This window comes from Eurosta solidaginis, chromosome 2 (assembly GCF_040869045.1).
Source record: "Eurosta solidaginis isolate ZX-2024a chromosome 2, ASM4086904v1, whole genome shotgun sequence".
NCBI lineage: Eukaryota > Metazoa > Arthropoda > Insecta > Diptera > Tephritidae > Eurosta > Eurosta solidaginis.
This window is the reverse complement of record NC_090320.1, coordinates 79,448,994-79,466,950: the sequence shown is the minus strand read 5'-3', so window position 1 is coordinate 79,466,950 and position 17,957 is coordinate 79,448,994.

Genomic DNA, 17,957 nt, shown 5'->3' with positions numbered 1-17,957 from the left:
TCCTAAACATTATGTAAATGAGGATAAGCGGTTTTTTTTAGCAGCAAACGTAGACGTATGTATGTATGTATATACGTGTAAAACAACACGGCTAATATATTGATATAAAAGTATTTAATCGAATAGCACCTGCTCTCTCAGTGTTCGCTCCTGAGGGGCTTCGGCATTTAAAAAACGAACATTTGCTAAATTTCTGTTATTTGAACGCTGAATTACTGTTATTTGCAGACCGATTTTAATTTCTATTGAAATTGTTGGTGTAATTATTAGAGTACGCTTACACAGCCGCCGATTTTGATCGCCCGATGCCGGTCGTAATCGTTCGATTTTTTTTTTTTTGGGATTTGAGGCGATTGGCTTTGGCACATTGACCATATTGCCAGATCAGTCTTTAAAAAATTTACCAGCTGGATTATATAAGAGTAATTTTTGGCCGCCGTGGTGTGATGGTAGCGTGCTCCGCCTACCACACCGAAGATCCTGGGTTCACGCCCCGGAAAAAAGCAACATCAAAAACTTTGAAACAAGTTTTTTCAATTAGAATAAAATTTTTCTAGCGGAGTCGCCCCTCGGCAGTGTTTGGCGAACACTCCGAGTGTATATCTGCCATGAAAAGCTCTCAGTGAAAACTCATCTGCCTTGCAGATGCCGTTCGGAGTCATGTCGACACAAGTAGGTCCCATCGCCCCAATTTGTAGGAAAAAAATAGGAGCACGAGGCAAATTGGAAGAGAATTGAAGCTCGGCCTTAGATCTCTTCGGAGGTTATCGCGCTTTTATTTTAATTTTTGGATTTAAGGATTTGTAATATTGAGTCAAACAAATTGAAGAAAGGAAAATTGCATCTTAAATGAGAAAACTTGTCACAAATAAAAATTGAATGGTCTAAACTTTCTTCAACATTACATCTTGGGCACAGATTTGTTGAAATCGCTCCAATTCTGAACAAGTATGTTCTATTATAACAGTGCCCTGAAAGGAGCCTGTTGATAATTTTTGCATCAACTGCTTCAAGATTAAATTGACTAACCAAAGGCTTCAATGGCAAATTCGGAAAGACTTCAGGAAATGCACACATTTCAGAGTCTTTCTTGTAGTTCAATCTTTTGTTCTCGTCCGTGTCTATTATGTGGAGCATCTCCGAAGTAAAGCGTTTGTTGTAATGCTATTCTTGCTATAGTATACTCACAGCGTCAAAGTCTGGTTTATGTCCGCTCTCCGCACAGTGGGCCGCAAGTGCTGTTTTATGTGTATTGCTTGATTGTAAACTTTTGATGTCGGATCGGTGCCCTGCTATTCTTGTTTTTAACTTATTTTTCGTTGTGCCAACATATTCTTTCTTACAAATGTTATCTCCGTCTCCTGCACATGGTATCTTGTATACAATATTGTTTTTCTCCATCGTTTCTAATTAACTTTTCATATTCTTGAAAAATATTTGATTTGTGTAATCTTTCGGAAAGGCCAGTTATATATATGATAGATTTATATGTGATCGGCTTTTTACCTTCGATTTTTGATTTAGTACCCTTATGATGCATGTTTATCAACCTACGTATTACTCCGGACGGGAAATCGTTCATCTTGAGAATGTGCTCGATACGTTTTTTATTCTCAGGGTGAAAAATTGAATCACTAGTATCTAATACTCGCCGGATAAAATTTTTCCCTGTATTAAAAATCATATTTTTCGGATGTTTAGATAAATAATTTATAATACGTCCTGAAGATGTAGACTTTTGGTACCAATCTACTTTAATTTTATTGCTGATTTTACATACCAAGGAATCTAAAAATGGTAATTTGCAATCTTTTTCCAACTCCATCTTGAATTGTATGTCTTTGTTGTATGAATTTAGCAAATCTAAGGTTTCGTCCTTTACTAATGCAAACACATCGTCTACGTATTTACTAAGTAGTCTCGTGTTGCTTACTACTTTTCCTAAAATTTCTTCCATTACAATGTCGGCGACAATCGGTGATGCCGGAGATCCCATTGGAAGACCCTTTAATTGCGTATATATTCGTTCCTCGTACTTACAAATGCAGACAAGGGAAACGTCACCGTCGCTATGGAGAAAACAGATTATAGGTTAAGAATGGACACCATATTGAATGATATGTCAATATATCGAATTTTACGCCAAGATCCGACACTAAGATTACAGACCAAAAACAACCAATTAGCAGAAAAATTACATAAATTAGGTCTTATAACAAAAACAGAAAAATATAAAATGACCACGCACACAGCTGTTCCACCCCTAATGTATGGTTTACCAAAAGTTCACAAGGAAAATATGCCATTAAGACCCATTTGTTCCATGATAAATGCTCCGTCCTATAATTTATGTAAGTACATGACTAATATTTTAAAAAACTTGACGATGGAATCGGTGTTCAATGTTAAAAGTGCAATAGAATTTAAGGACATATCGAAAATTAATATATCCTCTATTTTTTAAGTTATGACTATGCACTGATTGTTTTGTAATCAAAGTTTATCATATTGTTTATTTATTTATTATTTATTTATTTATTTATTTGACATAGTGGTTGTATCTGTAAGACAAAGTCTTTTTAAGTACATCAGCAAGTTTTAAAAACAAAATAAATAATTTAAAATTGAAGTTGTTATAACAACTTTAATACTTACCCTAGAATACACGTTTGATAAGAACATGAAAGTGCTTAAGTATATTAAGAAAGAAAGAATAGAATATAGATGAAATTATGTTGTAACCACATTAATCACACTGAATTGAAGTAACTATGAATTAGCTTCCTGTAGTTGCTCCTACCCATATCAGCCTTGATAGAGTCAGGAATGGAGTTCCAGAGCCTTACAGCATTAAAAAAAAACAAAAATCATATTGCTCGCTTTATTTTAGTAATATTGGTTTCATATCATCGCCAGTGTGTGGCAATGTTCTCCAACAAAAGGTGGGCTGAAAAATTTGGCACAAAATGAGCTGTATAGCTATCTGGGTGATTCATATACTAGCATTGACATTTGGAAAACACGAAGTGCGTTGAAAGAAACTGCAAAACTCTTCAACACGCCTTTAACTTCTTCTGCTCCTGTTGAGCGACTATTTTCCTTTGCAGGAATTATAAATCCTCCAAGGCGTCAGTCTTTGTCGGACGTTTCATTCGAAACCTTAACTTTATTGAAAGCAAATGCAAATTTGTTATAATGACTAAAACAACTTTTAGATAATGAATATACATAAATACCTCTTATTTTACTTTGTTTTAAGTTTTGATTTCCATCGAAATATCGTTATTTTTGGCAATGTTAATTTAATGAAACAATTTTTAATTGTTGCAAATAATTATTAATTAGATACACATTTCATAACATCATTACTTCCTTGTAAAACATCACTTGTGCAATTTTTATGTTTACAAAAACACATATATTAAAATTAATAAAAAATAACATGGAATTACTAAGACTTACATTTTCTAACTGTACCATTGAGCATATACATTAGATTGGGACGAAACCTCACTTTTCTGTAATTTCCGTTGTTAATACTAAAAATATGGCTCACTATGCAAAACTTAAAATTTTATAGGAAACTAGCTTTACCCGGCGTACGTTGTAACGCCCGAGATCGAATGAATGTTGCGTTATTTTTTCTGTTTTTTCTTTTTGTTGATAATTTAATTTATTGTTCTGTAAATTGAATTGAATTTTGTATGCATATTTGGTGAAATTTTCGTTTAAAATATTTTATTATTGTATCTTATTGTAATGCATGTAGGTACACAATAGTTTTGGTTTATTCGTTCGGTGCAAAGATAAACAAATTGTTTGGTGTTCCAACTCTAGCAAGCAAGCACCATATAGCTGGTCATGGGAAAAGCACGGACTATCTAAATTTAAGCCTGCAGCAGTAAGCGATTGTCCTTGTGTTTTGTTGATTGTAATTGCAAAAGCAAGGCGTACAGGAAACTGTAAGCGCTTAAAAATGAATGGCAAATCTGTAGGAATCATTGGGATTCGTGGTACGAGCACATCTTCACCTTTGCTTTTACCGCTGATGGTTGTTGCTTCGATTACATTCGGCATTCATTTCTAAATGCAAAGTCTGGTTCCATTGCACAATTTTGGTGGGTTAAATTCCGAAGAAGCATGATTGGTGAGCCAATTTTCAAAGTTGATATATGCGCAGGCATTCCTTTTGGTTCTACGGTGTTTAGAAATTCATTTGGATAATTCACAATTTTATCTTCATCTGTAACTGTGTCGATCGATTTATATTTCGTCACTTCACCAGGAAATCGGTTTTGAATGCGATCATTGATTTTGTTAACATGATCATTTTTGGGAGCTAAGATAGTTCGTTCGCATAGCCAAAAAACAAAGCAGGATGGCCTAGTGGTTAAAGGTTACTGCAGTTTCACCATGTGATTCACGGTTCGAATCCCGGTGAAACCTTTGATAACATTACAAAATTGCCTGATGATGATTAAGTTGGCGGTTTTCGAAATGGTCCATCGCAATATGCCAGTAAATGTTTCTTTCTTTTCAGTTTCTCTTAGAAAAAACATAATAATTGAAAATTCAATTATTATAAGCCGGTGTTAAGCTCATGAATTCTTAAATATAAGTATAAACTGAACACACCATTAAACAAACATACAAAAACATTTAAATTTAAAATTCTTAATTCTGAAATGGGAGCGTGTCGCTTTTCTGCATTACAAAATTCGACTCCCCAAAATTCCGGAAAATTTAAAAATTCCGCTCGAACAAAATTCTGCTTTTTTTATTTTGCTTTTATTAATTCTTACTTTTCGAAATTCTGCTTTTCAAAATTCTGCATTGCTTTCTTACTAAATTCGGTCTTTGGGTAAAATAATATATGCACCTCTGGCTTAAACCTGAACATTTGAAATGCGTTTTAACTAACTGAAAAACCCGTTATATAAAGCGAAAAAGTTATAACCAGTGCATTTAGATTCAAAAAACAAAACTTTTATTTCATATAAATGTACTATGTACGTATATTAGCAATATTTTGGTTTAGTAAATTGTCATATTTTTTGCAATTCGTTTAATAAAATTCGTGTGACTTAATTCATTTCTTATTCTATTAGTACTTCGAATTTGTTTGTTTTTTTTTTAATCACATTTCTTTTTTTTTCTTATTATTTCTCCATTTTCTCTTCTGTATATTTGCGACTTAGCGTAAATAAGTTCCCTTTGCAAATTTAAAACAAGATTGTAAAACTTTGAATTGCTTCTTCCAACAAGTACTTTTAAACGTCGATGCCACGTTTCGACACTGTTTTCGGTTCTAGGAAAGGTTTCCGTTTCCGATGAGGTGTGGTCATATACTGACCAAAACTCAGGGGAATATTTCTATCTATCCGCGATTTACACTGAAACTGGATTCTTTTTTAACAAGACAAATTATATGAATCACTTTTATTTATTTTCTCTAAATAATAAGAATAACCATGAACCAATAAACAGATCCCGCAATAAAAAATGAGAGAGCAAAAATCATAGTTGGCTGGGGAATAATTTTTCTCAGTGTGACGTCACGCTTTTGACAACATGTTTCATTGCTGACGCAGTGTTCAGACTTTATTCCAATCTGAGCATTTTGCTCTACTCTTACCTCATACTACATTTTTTATCTGACTGTTTACAAGTGACGATTGGATGAAATTACGCGAATTCATTGTTCGGGTTTTAAGATATGTTTGTTCACATTTTACTCACAGTTTTGTACTTTTTTCGTACGGAATGAGAATAGAAGGAGTATAATGTAAGCAAAAAATATGTCCGGACGCGATCTGTACATCCAACCAAAATTCAACATACAGCACTTCTTGAAGTTTTATATACATAAAAATTAAGTGCGTGGAGTCAGTGAGGTCAGCTAACCCTGTTTTGCGATAACCGTCGCCAATTTGGTGCGAGATCAACGCTTCCTCCAATTATCTCTCCCAAATCAGAGAAGGGCTTTTCTTTCCTCTGTTTACAAACTGCCGGCAAGTACCCCGTCATAACTTGGCACCTTGTAATTTTTTAGCCGTGATATTGCCGTTCTCACTTCGCAATAGTTGGTTGGATACGTGTTTTTCATCATCGGCAATCGGAGTATCGGATTCGTCTTCCCTCACACTCTGTACGTCAGTTACCAGGTCGCCATTATCGTTCCTAGAGGAATCTGCTTCTGTCTTGAAACCGCATGAAATATGTATGATAAACCGAAAATAATAATAATAATTTTTCGGCCGTGCATCTTATAACATTTCATGGCAAAAACACAATCGAAGCGATTGCCGCTTTCAAAAAAGAAGAAAAATATAGTCCGAAAATTTAATTTTTACTCCGGCGTAGCCGTTTACTCAGGTAATAGTTTTAAACAATCCGAACACTGGTAGCGAAATATGAGAGAAACGTGATAAATCGAAAAACTTCAAAAGCGCTACGTCATCAAACTTTTTTTTTAAATTCGATTACAAATACAACAATTCCGGAATGCTAGATCTTGGCTCATTTGTTTATGAGGAATAACCATCAACACTTAACATGTCTTTGTTTTTATTAGATTTTAAAATTCTAATTTATTACATGTTTGTAAATATAGTAATAAACCACGTTTTTTCTATTACTATTGAGCACGTAACAAAGAACCGTTTTAGAAAAGTTTAATTTCACCACTATGGCAAGAATTGTCTTTAAAAGATAATATGTATAACTACCGCATAACTATGTACATATGTATAACTACCAACATCTATAATGTTTCATTTCATTTCATTTATTTATTACGACTCGAAGAGCCTAGCTTATACAAAAAAAAAATTATTGCATTAATTAACAATAGGTACATCAGTTTAAATAGATATATGTATATATATATATAAACGAGGAAATATATATAAATTAGGAATACGTATCACAAACCAGCTCAGATCTTAGTATTTATTTTATCCTCATAGATTTGACGTAAGTGTATAACCTTTTTTTAAACAAGTTATTATCACTATTTTTTATGTATTCAGGTAGTTCATTGAAGCATTTTAACCCTTTGTAAAAAAGACTATTCTGTTCAGATTCTGTTTTATAATTAGGTAATTTGAAATCATTTCTTTGTCTTGTATTTCTTCCATGAACATCATAATTAACTCTAATATTTGTTCTTAAGTATTCAGGTAAATTTCCGGTTTTTACATTGTATATAAACTTCATCGTAAAGAAAAATATTTGCTGCTTCACGCTCATCCAATTTAAACTAAGTAGCATATCTTTTATTGGGGTATCATAACGTTTGTTTAAGATGAATCGCATAGCTTTATTCTGCATTTTTTGCAATTTATCGATTTGCGAATCTTCCATAACAAATAAAATTGTAGAGCAATATAAAAAGTAAGGTTCAACAACGGATCAATATACTTTAGTTTTATAGTAATTACTTAGCAGGTTCTTTGCATAAACCATATTTTAGTTGCTATTTTGTTTGTTATATAAGCGACATGGGCGTTGAATTTTAATTTACAATCTATTACGATACCAAGGTATTTACTAGAATCTACGTTTTCAATTTCTGAATTATTTATTTTGAGAGTACCAATATCGGAAACATTCTTTCTAGTTATTAACATGTATTTAGTTTTTTCGATATTAAGTTTAAGTTTGTTAGCGCACAACCAAATATAAATGGCATTTAAGTCACTTCGTAATTTATTTCTTAAATCATTTTCATTTATTTTTTTATTTTTTTTATTTTTTATATTTCAAAATTGAATTAATATCATTAATGTAAATGTTGAATAAAATTGGAGCGAGGACAGAGCCTTGTGGAAGCCCAACCCTAACATCCAATTCATCTGACAACGATGAGCCAATGATTGTTCTTTGTTTACGGTTGCTTAAAAAACTTTTAAACCAGTCTAGTTCTAAACCTTGAATGCCTATGTCTGATAATTTTTCCACTAGTATTTTTATATCTATGGTTTCAAAAGCTCTTTTAAGATCAACAAAAACTGCTAAAATCGACATTTTATTACTAAGATCATCTTTCCATTCAGCTAAAACCATATTTTTTCTAAAGCCTGATTGTTGATGTATAAGTATCTTATTTTTTTCTAAGTACTGAACCAATTGGTTCTTTACCACCAGTTCTAAAATTTTTTCATCACTGGGCAATGAATTTATGGGCCGTAACTCCTCTGCTTTAATAGTATTTTTAACTTTCTCTATGGGAACAATTGTTGAAGTTTTCCACATACTAGGCACTATGCCACTACTTAAACTTTCATTTACTATTTGAGAATAGAAGAAGCCTAAATAGGGGGTTGCATCTTTCACCACACCATCTGATAACAATTTTTTTCCACCTCTCACAGCTTTGAACTTACCTACAAGTTCAGCGATGTCATCTGATCCAACTTTGATAAATTTAAAAACGCAGTTTCTTTGATTAGTTATATATACTTCTCTATCAAATGCCTCTATATTATTACAAATATCAGTAATACTATCAACAAAATATTTATTTAAGTTGACAGCAATTTCTGATTCGCCATTGTATATTTGACCGTTTATTACAATCTTCTTTATTGATGTATCTTCTTTTCACATACTTATGGCCTGTTTTAGATATTTCCATATCATTTTGTTATCATGACAATTTTTATTTATATTATATTCCATATACTTAACTTTTTTAATTTTTACCAACTGTTTGTATTTATTTTTTATATACCGGTATTCGTCCCAGTTTCCTGAGATTTGAGCCAGTTTGAAAAGTTCAAATTTGAATTTGTTCATATTGGCTAGCTCGTTGTCATACCATTTATTATGTATTTTTAAATGCACTACTTTTTCTCTGGTAAGATTTTGCATGATATTTAAAATGCTATTATTAATCAGCAAAACCTTACTCTCTAAATCAATATGATCAAAATTACTGAAATCACACAGACGCAGTTGGTTAAGAAGTGATTCATTATTATAATACTCCCATGAGGTTATTTTTCTAATACTTCTCATTTTTAATTGTGGACAACTTTTAATTTTAAATTGGATTGTTTCATGATCAGTTATTTGATGCTCATCTAACCTTTCGCAAACAATATCATTATTATCCGAAAATAGTAAATCGATTTTTGTTCTATATATATCCGTTATACGAGTATCGAAATCAATTTTTTGACACATATAGTATGATTTAAACAGATCAATTAGTTGTGTACTATATGTGGACGTATTATTTAAATTAATATTAAAATCTCCTAAAAGAATATTGTTTCCGGAATTTTCACAAGTAATACCTAAGACATTACGTAAATAGTTCATAAAATCTGAATCGCTTGTGCTGGGTGAGTGATAAATCCCACCCACTTGAATTTTTGGGTTAAAGTGCTTCAATTGGATAAAAATATACCACAAGTTTTTATCGATTTCTTTATTATGTTTAACGCAGTATTCAACTGAATCATGTACATAAACAAGAACGCCACCAGTATGCCTACTATGGGAGTCACAACGTACTAATTTGTAGGATTCTATTTTCAACTCTTGATTTGTTACGATATTTGTGGTACATGTTTCAGCGCAAAATACTATCGCTGGATTTTTAATCTCGATCAGTCTTTCTAATTCATTTTTATTACTTACAATACTATTTATATTAAGATAAAGACAAATTAGATTATTTAATTGCTACTTTCTAGTTTTGGATTTGCTTTGAATATATCTTTTATATGCTGGGCATTCCTTACTAAACGCAGCATGGTGTACATCAGTCTCTATCAATTTTTTCTGGACTAGCTCACAACAGTTTACACAATTATATACATTTGATACACAATCTCTGAAATCGTGATTGCCTCCACATGTACTACATGCTTTTTTATTGATACATTCAACCGCCTTGTGATTAAATCCCAAACATTTAAAGCATCTAAATACTCTTTCATAATCAGTAATTATGCAAGAGTCCCATTCTACATTAATTCTCTTTTGATTAATAATATTTTCGTATGTTTCTATATCTGTTTCAAGAAATAATGTAAACAAAATACTGTTTGAAATAGAATATAAACAATGTTAAAAAGGACATGTCATTACTTTGAAAAGGTGCGCACTTTTTCAAAGTAATGACATGTCCTCTTTAACATTGTTTACAGAATTTTATAATTCAGAATTTTAAAAATCAGACTTTTAAAAAATCAGAATTTTTGAAAAGCAGAATTTAGTAAAGCAGAATTTTGTTTCCCGAATTTTGTTCGAACAGAATTTCGACACCAACCCTTCTGAAATATGAAAAACTTTCGTCTTGAACGAAGGAACCTAGAGCCGAAATTTGGTGATGATTGAAGTATGGCAAACACGTTTTCATAGGGAACACATACACAGAATTTAAATTTTATAGAAGATGTAGATAGACTGAATCTAAGAAATTTTTTTAACGGCGGCAGATTACTATACGTCCAAAAGGAATAACAGCCAAACTCAAAAATCCAGTCAAACTTTAGGTGTTAAAATAACCTAAATTTGTACGGTAGCCATAGTTCTGAAAAATCCCATTTGTAGGGAAGGTACCACGCCCCTTTTTCCCCAATTGCACATTTTACTGGAGGTGTTAGGACTTAACGTCAAATAGCTCCTTACCAATTTTCATTATCCTACCATTACTACATCCAGAGATATGCAGTATGATATATTCCATTTGTACGGGAGGTGCCACGCCCCCTCTTTCCTAATTCCACATTTTCTTGGTGGTGTTAGGGATTGACTTCATATAACTCCTTACTGAATTTCAATGTTCTGGCATGTATACCTTCAGAGTTATGCAGTACCAAAGATTCCATTTGTATATCGAAATTATTTTTAGCCTAAAACCTTCGTGTTGGTCGAAGGAACCTATAGCCAAAATTTGGTGATGATTGAAGTGTGGGAAATACATTTCCGTAGCGAACACGCACACACACACACTCACACAGAATTTGATTTTTATATATATAGATATTCTAGACGTAATCATAAGGAAATAAAAAGAAGTTTCAATCTAATGTACTACATGGACATATGTTAATAAATTTATTTGGGATATAACAACCTTTGGTTAGACAACTAATCATGATGATGAATGACAACTTAGAGGATCGCTCCAGTTGGAAAACCCTTAAAATCAAAGTCAAAAAAAGTAAAAAAGAAATGAAATTTCACAGGCTCGAAAATTATTTGTTTGGCTATGCGTAGTGAAACTTTTTTTCCTGACCCCAAATCATATCGAAAAATCGATGGCGCGATATCGGTTAATAAATAGACCATTCTAATATACATATTCTAAGTATTAAATTTAAATACAATATACAATGAAAAATAATGGAATAAAAACAAATATATATGTTTTCAAAGCAATGTAACTACGCCATAGAGTAGAAAAGATCACTTTTTACCGTTAAGTTTTTCAGCATAGTTAAAAAATATCTCTCCACAGTCCACATGATCTACTATATAGTTGGTAAAAGTAATGTTTCTCTCAATACCTTGCTATCGTTCTATGTTTTTGGTTAAACTGTAGTATATAAGTTGCCTAGCGTATAACCCTGCTACTTTATCTATTAAAAATTGAAACGATCAAAAGGCAAGGCTAAACTAAGCCGACCTTAACTGCGGCTTAAATTTACAAAGAAAATGTAAGCAAAAATTTTGCCTTCAATGTGGCTAATTAGAAATAAATGTCTTAAAGAAAAATTTGATAAATACTTACGAGTTATAAAGTACGATATAAATATATTGACAATTACCTTAGTAGTATGGTTTCATTTGACTTGAAAAAAGTTTCATTTGAAATGAAAAAAGTTTCATTTAAAATGAAAAAAGTTTCATTTAAAATGAAAAAAGGTTCATTTGAAATGAAAAAAGTTTCATTTGACTTGAAAAAGGTTTCATTTGACCTGAAAATGCTATACCAACAGACTTGGCTATACATACATTTCGGGCGAAATGGGAGGAGATTAAACAATATACGGATATGCCAAAAAATTTTTTTATGGAAATAGTGACGTTTTGTATTTGTGAAAATAGATATTTTAAGTACGAGGAACGAATATATACGCAATTAAAGGGTCTTCCAATGGGATTTCGGGCATCACCGCTTGTCGCCGACATTGTAATGGAAGAAATTTTAGGAAAAGTAGTAAACAACACGAGACTACTTAGTAAATACTTAGACGATGTGTTTGCATTAGTAAAGGAGGATCAACTGGACGAAACCTTAGATTTGCTAAATTCATACCACAAAGACATACAATTCAAGATGGAGTTGGAAAAAGATGGGAAATTACCATTTTTAGATTCCTTGGTATGTAAAATCAGCAATAAAATTAAAGTAGATTGGTAACAAAAGCCTACATCTTCAGGACGTATTATAAATTATTTATCTAAACATCCGAAAAATATGATTTTCAATACAGCGAAAAATTTTATCCGGCGAGTATTAGATACTATTGATTCAATTTTTCACCTGAGAATAAAAAATGTATCGAGCACATTTCAAGATGAACGATTTCCCGTCCGGAGTAATACGTAGGTTGATAAACATGCATCATAAGGGTACTAAATCAAAAATCGGAGGTAAAAAACCGATCACATATAAATCTATTATATATATACCTGGTTTTTCCGAAAGATTACAATGTTCAAATATTTATGATAAAGAAAGAATCGGAATATCACACAAACCGGCGTACACAAATCAAATATTTTTCAAGAATATGAAAAGTAAATTAGAAACGATGGAGAAAAACAATATTGTATACAATATACCATGTGCAGGAGACGGAGATAACATTTGTACGAAAGAATATGCGGCCCACTGTGCGGAGAGCGGACATAAACCAGACTTTGACGCATACTACAGCAATAATAGCATTACAACAAACGCTCTTCCACGTTAATTCCTTCTGCTTCCATTGCCTCCCGTAGTCGTGCTTGAAGTTCGATCCAATTCAATTCACGGCGCGCCAACTCCTTCTTCAGCTGCTGGATCCTCAATTCACTCCACTTTGCCATGTCCAAGTTGTATTCCAAATCTTCGGAATTTATTCAAAAATTCCTCTTCTGACACCAATTGTAACGAATTTACTCAAATTCCGCTTCTTCCAAATCTTCTACTAACGTTCGAATCACTAAACTGTTGAATAAATAACTCCACTATTCAATAATGCAAAATAGCCTTTATTAAAGTTCTTCACAATAACACTACTATTGCTCGCCAGATAGCGTCTTAAATCAAAACTGATTGTCGTGCCTGTACTGTTGCGGTCTTTTATACTCTGTGATTTCTCGTTTGCATACTTCTAGGCTCTTCCAGAATTTACTTAGTTACTGCTATATAATTTTAACTACAGATGCACGTGTGTAGCTCTCATAGGCGCGTGTATTTGTGAGCGACACTTCCACAGTTATAATTGCATACTTTTGGGAGCATCTCAGATAAGATATCTGCATGTGTTTGTGCGTTGCTTCTCTGCTGCGTGTACGTACATATGTGTAGACATAATGATTGAATTATTGATGTGCAAGCAAGTCACTGCTTAGCATCGGCTTAGAGATGATAGTATGCCTTAGTGCAGCTAATATTCGTTACAATATATATCAAGGTCCCTACATAGTAAAAAATATTGTTTGACCAAATGTAAAGATTCATGATGAAATTAATAAAATAACAAAAATTTTACATAAAAATCGAGTACAAAAAATTAATTAAATTAATAGTCTATTACTAATAATCTTTAGATATAAATATATTTTAAAAATCCGCCAATGAAGGCTAAAAATGTAACAAATAAATACACATTTACTTAGGTAGAGTCTACAATAAGAATAGAAAAAAACCGGTTTACTTCAAACTGTAAATCAATTATTTCAAACTATCTTTTATATATTTCATTGTATTCAAAATTTTTTGATTTTTAATCCTCTTTTTAGAACTTGCACTCTGAAGAACGAATAAATCCCGGATTAGAGCACCCTAATGCTAGCAAACTCATTCGTTCATAACATTAAAACAAATCACTAAAGCCCAAGAAGAATGTGGCAAGAATAATAATTAAAATGTGGCAAGAATAAATTAAATAAAATAATTCTTTTCCAAAGGGGGTGATGTAGTGTCATATTTAATGGTAGCTGGCAACTCCCGCTCTGGAAAAGTGCAAGATGCAACTTTGTATTAGATGCACTTGGCATCACTGAAAGTGCTGGTACGTTGAATTTCACTTGTACAAGATTTTCTTTAGTTATCGAAAAGTTAGTTGATGATCTCTAGAATTTGTGCAAAGAAGAAGTTTTAATTTGTATTGATTAAATATAGTATTTTATAAGAAATCAATGCATTCTCTTATTGTTAGGGAATAATTAACCCTACAATTGGTGACTCCTACAATGGGTAAGCACGCAAAATCATTATACTAGCGCAAATTCTAAAAGTTGGCAGAACAGTAGGCAATCACGCAAATACCATTGTACACAAGGTAAATTTTGGAACGTTCCAGAGCTTTCCGCACACGCCTTAGTAGTAAAATAAGTATCAATTTATAAAAAATTTACAATAAATCATCTTGCCACAACTCAATGCTTCAGATGAAACTTTTAACGCAGGAAACAATTCCGCATCAAATACAAGCGGCGCAGAACACATGGTTGTACGATTGCATAAGTTACCCGAATTTTTCCCAGATGACCAAGAAACTTGGTTCGAGAAATTCGAATCAATTTCTCACGTCAACAATATCAGAAGCGAAAATACAAAATTTCATTATGTTTTTAGTTTTTCACCTGAAGTCAATCCATACGCAACTAGTGTAAATAAAGAAACCATACCTGAGGGCAAAACCAAGTACTCGGTGCTGTGTGAAAGAATCATTCAAGCTTTTTCTAGCTCCGAGGAAACGAAACTACGCAAACTTTTCAAGGGTCAAATGTTAGGAAATCGAAAGGCTACACAATTTTTAATGATTTTAAGAAATGCTGCTTCAGGCAGTTGCAACAACACGGTCTTAAAATCTCTTTTTTTAGAACACCTGCAGGATTCCGTACTAGCCATTCTCGCTGTTAGCCCATCTGAACACATCGACAATTAGGCATTAATAGCCGACAAAATTATGGAAAAATCAAACCCCATCAAACGTCTTAAATAAAAAAATAAAACAAGGCCATAGTTTGTGATCGCCTAATACAGTAAACAAATTGGTTGAAGATGTATCGGCTTTAACCATCAATGTTGAGGGACTTGCTTCTGCAATCAAATTCATTCAAAGCTATCGTAAAAGTTCAAGAGCTCGCAGTAGGAGCAGTGATAATAAGCAAGGAAAGGATACTGCTACTTCACGAAGACATAACCTGTCGGCAACCCTATCTACAATTCAATCACCAAAACAGAGTGGCAACGTAGCCACTTGCAACACCCCTGGCAACATCCATGACGAACATTTAAAAATTAATCAGTTGAGAAATGGACGCGAGTAAAACACCTCAAATAAAAAAAATCGGCGCAGATAAGCAAATCGGCGCGGAAAAGCAAATCAGCAAAAATAAGACAAATCAGCATTGAAATCACAATTTGTCTTAAATTACATCTATTATCAATTTCAATAAATATTAATCAATATTTAAAAGCAAAATATAGAACGTTTTTGTATTTTTGTGCCGACATTAAGTTTTTATTTAAGTTCTGCTCGCGGCTGCATGGAATTTGAGGAAAACAGCGACCATAGTTCTGAAGAACTAAACACAACTATAGTAAATATGCCTGACAACGGAAGACTAGCAGACGCACAATCACCTACGCCACAAGGCAATCTATCCGAAACGCAGTTGAATATATAACTACAAAGTATTTCACGCTTACGCGAGTCTGTGGAAGAACTTCGACTAGAAACAAGTCGGGGTCAAAATGAAATCCTAGTGAGGTTAGAGACGAAATTCAAAATGCTGAGTTGCAACGTTTACAGCCGACGACGACGCAACCAGCAACACTAACAACGACAACGTCCAGCCAGCAACATTCACGACGACACTGTCGCCAACAGCAGTATATTCAACGCTATGGCCGCAGCCAGCGGCATATATTTTAATTTCGTCACAGACACAAACATATAATCCACCACCGCCGCTATATGTAACATTTGGATTGCCACAACAACAGGTTCCGTTACTTACGCCGACGCCATCGTTGCCACAACATATTTCGCCACTAATGCAGCATCATGTACCAACACTTACTTTTTCTGACGACTACGCAGTGAAACTGTATCCACTGCCGCCTTTCGATGGCAATCCCGAAGATTGGCCACTATTTTTGCGAACTATACTGACACGGCTAGTGAATTTGGGTACAATAACAAACAAAATTTAATGCGCTTGCATAAGGCGTTAAAAGGTGACGCTAAAAACGCTGTAACTTCGTTTTTGATTTATTCCAACGACGAGCCTAAAGCCATAGAAGAACTTCAATTTAATTTTGGATGCCCGGAGATGCTTATACGCGTACAATTGGAAAAAGTAAAGAAGTTTCCAATAATTTACGAAAATGGCCTTGAACCTGTACTGAGTTTTTCAAATGGAGTGCACAGCATGGTCGCATTTTTTAAGTCCGCAAAATGTGAACACCACCTCCTGCACACTACGTTGTTGGATCAGCTTGTAGCCAAAATGCCGCCATCAAAACGGTACGAGTGAACAAAGTTTGCCACCAACGTTTCACCATTTCCTACTGTAGAAACATTTTCGTTATGGGTTAGTGAGATCGAAAAGGCATGAGACTAACATGCCAACCCACGTACCAAACGCGCAACGTTTTGGACCACAATCGACTCCATCGGGATTCCGTCAAAATAATGCCAACAGTAATCGCCAACAACCCACATCAACTGCAAAAAGAGTTTCTTATAACAAGGAGACAGTAATCGAAAATTCAAAGACAGTGTGCTTGCAATGCCAGCAAAATCACAAACTGAGTAGTTGCCACCAATTTACTACGATGGACATAGAAGATAAGTGGAAATTTGTAAAAACTAATCGTTTATGTTTTTCATGCTTACTGGTTGGACACAGTCTGACCGATTGCTTCAGAAAGAAATCGTGCGCTATCAATGGGTGCGCACGACAACATAATCAATTACTTCACTCCGATAACAAACCGCCAGTAAAGCCAGTCAAGCCGAACAACAAGGATAATGAACACGTACTAAATTGCCGTGAAGAGTGTGCCCTTTCAAATATATATAAAATCTTGCCAGTCAATTTATGCGGGCCACTAGGAAGAATTTCCACTTACGCCATGTTCGATGAAGGGTCATCGATCACCATATTAGAGCGAAAAGTAGCCAACAGCTTGGGCCTTAAAAGAAACACTTCACCACTTGCGCTACAGTGGTATGGCAACAAAAAAACAACCGAGAAGTCACGTAGAGTAGCATTTACCATAAAAGGGAATGCAGAGGAGTCGCCAACGTATAATATTAAAAATGTCCGCACAGTAAAAAATCTAAATCTACCAACCCAAACTTTCTGTCGGGAGGAGCACCAACATTTGAAATCACTCCCAATAGAAAACTATACGAACATCAAGCCCACTCTGCTCTTGGGCTTAGACAACAATTTCCTTGAGATACCTGAACGCGTCGTGGAGAATGGGCCATACAAACCCATCGCAGCATTAACCAAGCTAGGCTGGACCGCATTTGGTTCCACTGATTCACGAAACAAAGCCCAGCCACGAGTACTTCTTATGCGTGAGGGTCAAAGTTGACAATTTTTGAGTAAGCTACACAAAAGTTTTACTATAATCTGATGCAGATGCTCGAGCGAAGAAAATTCTCATTGAAACAACCAAAAACATCGGGAACAAATATGAAGTTGGGCTGCCATGGCGAGAAGTGAATGTAACTTTACCTAGCAGCTATGACATGGCCAAA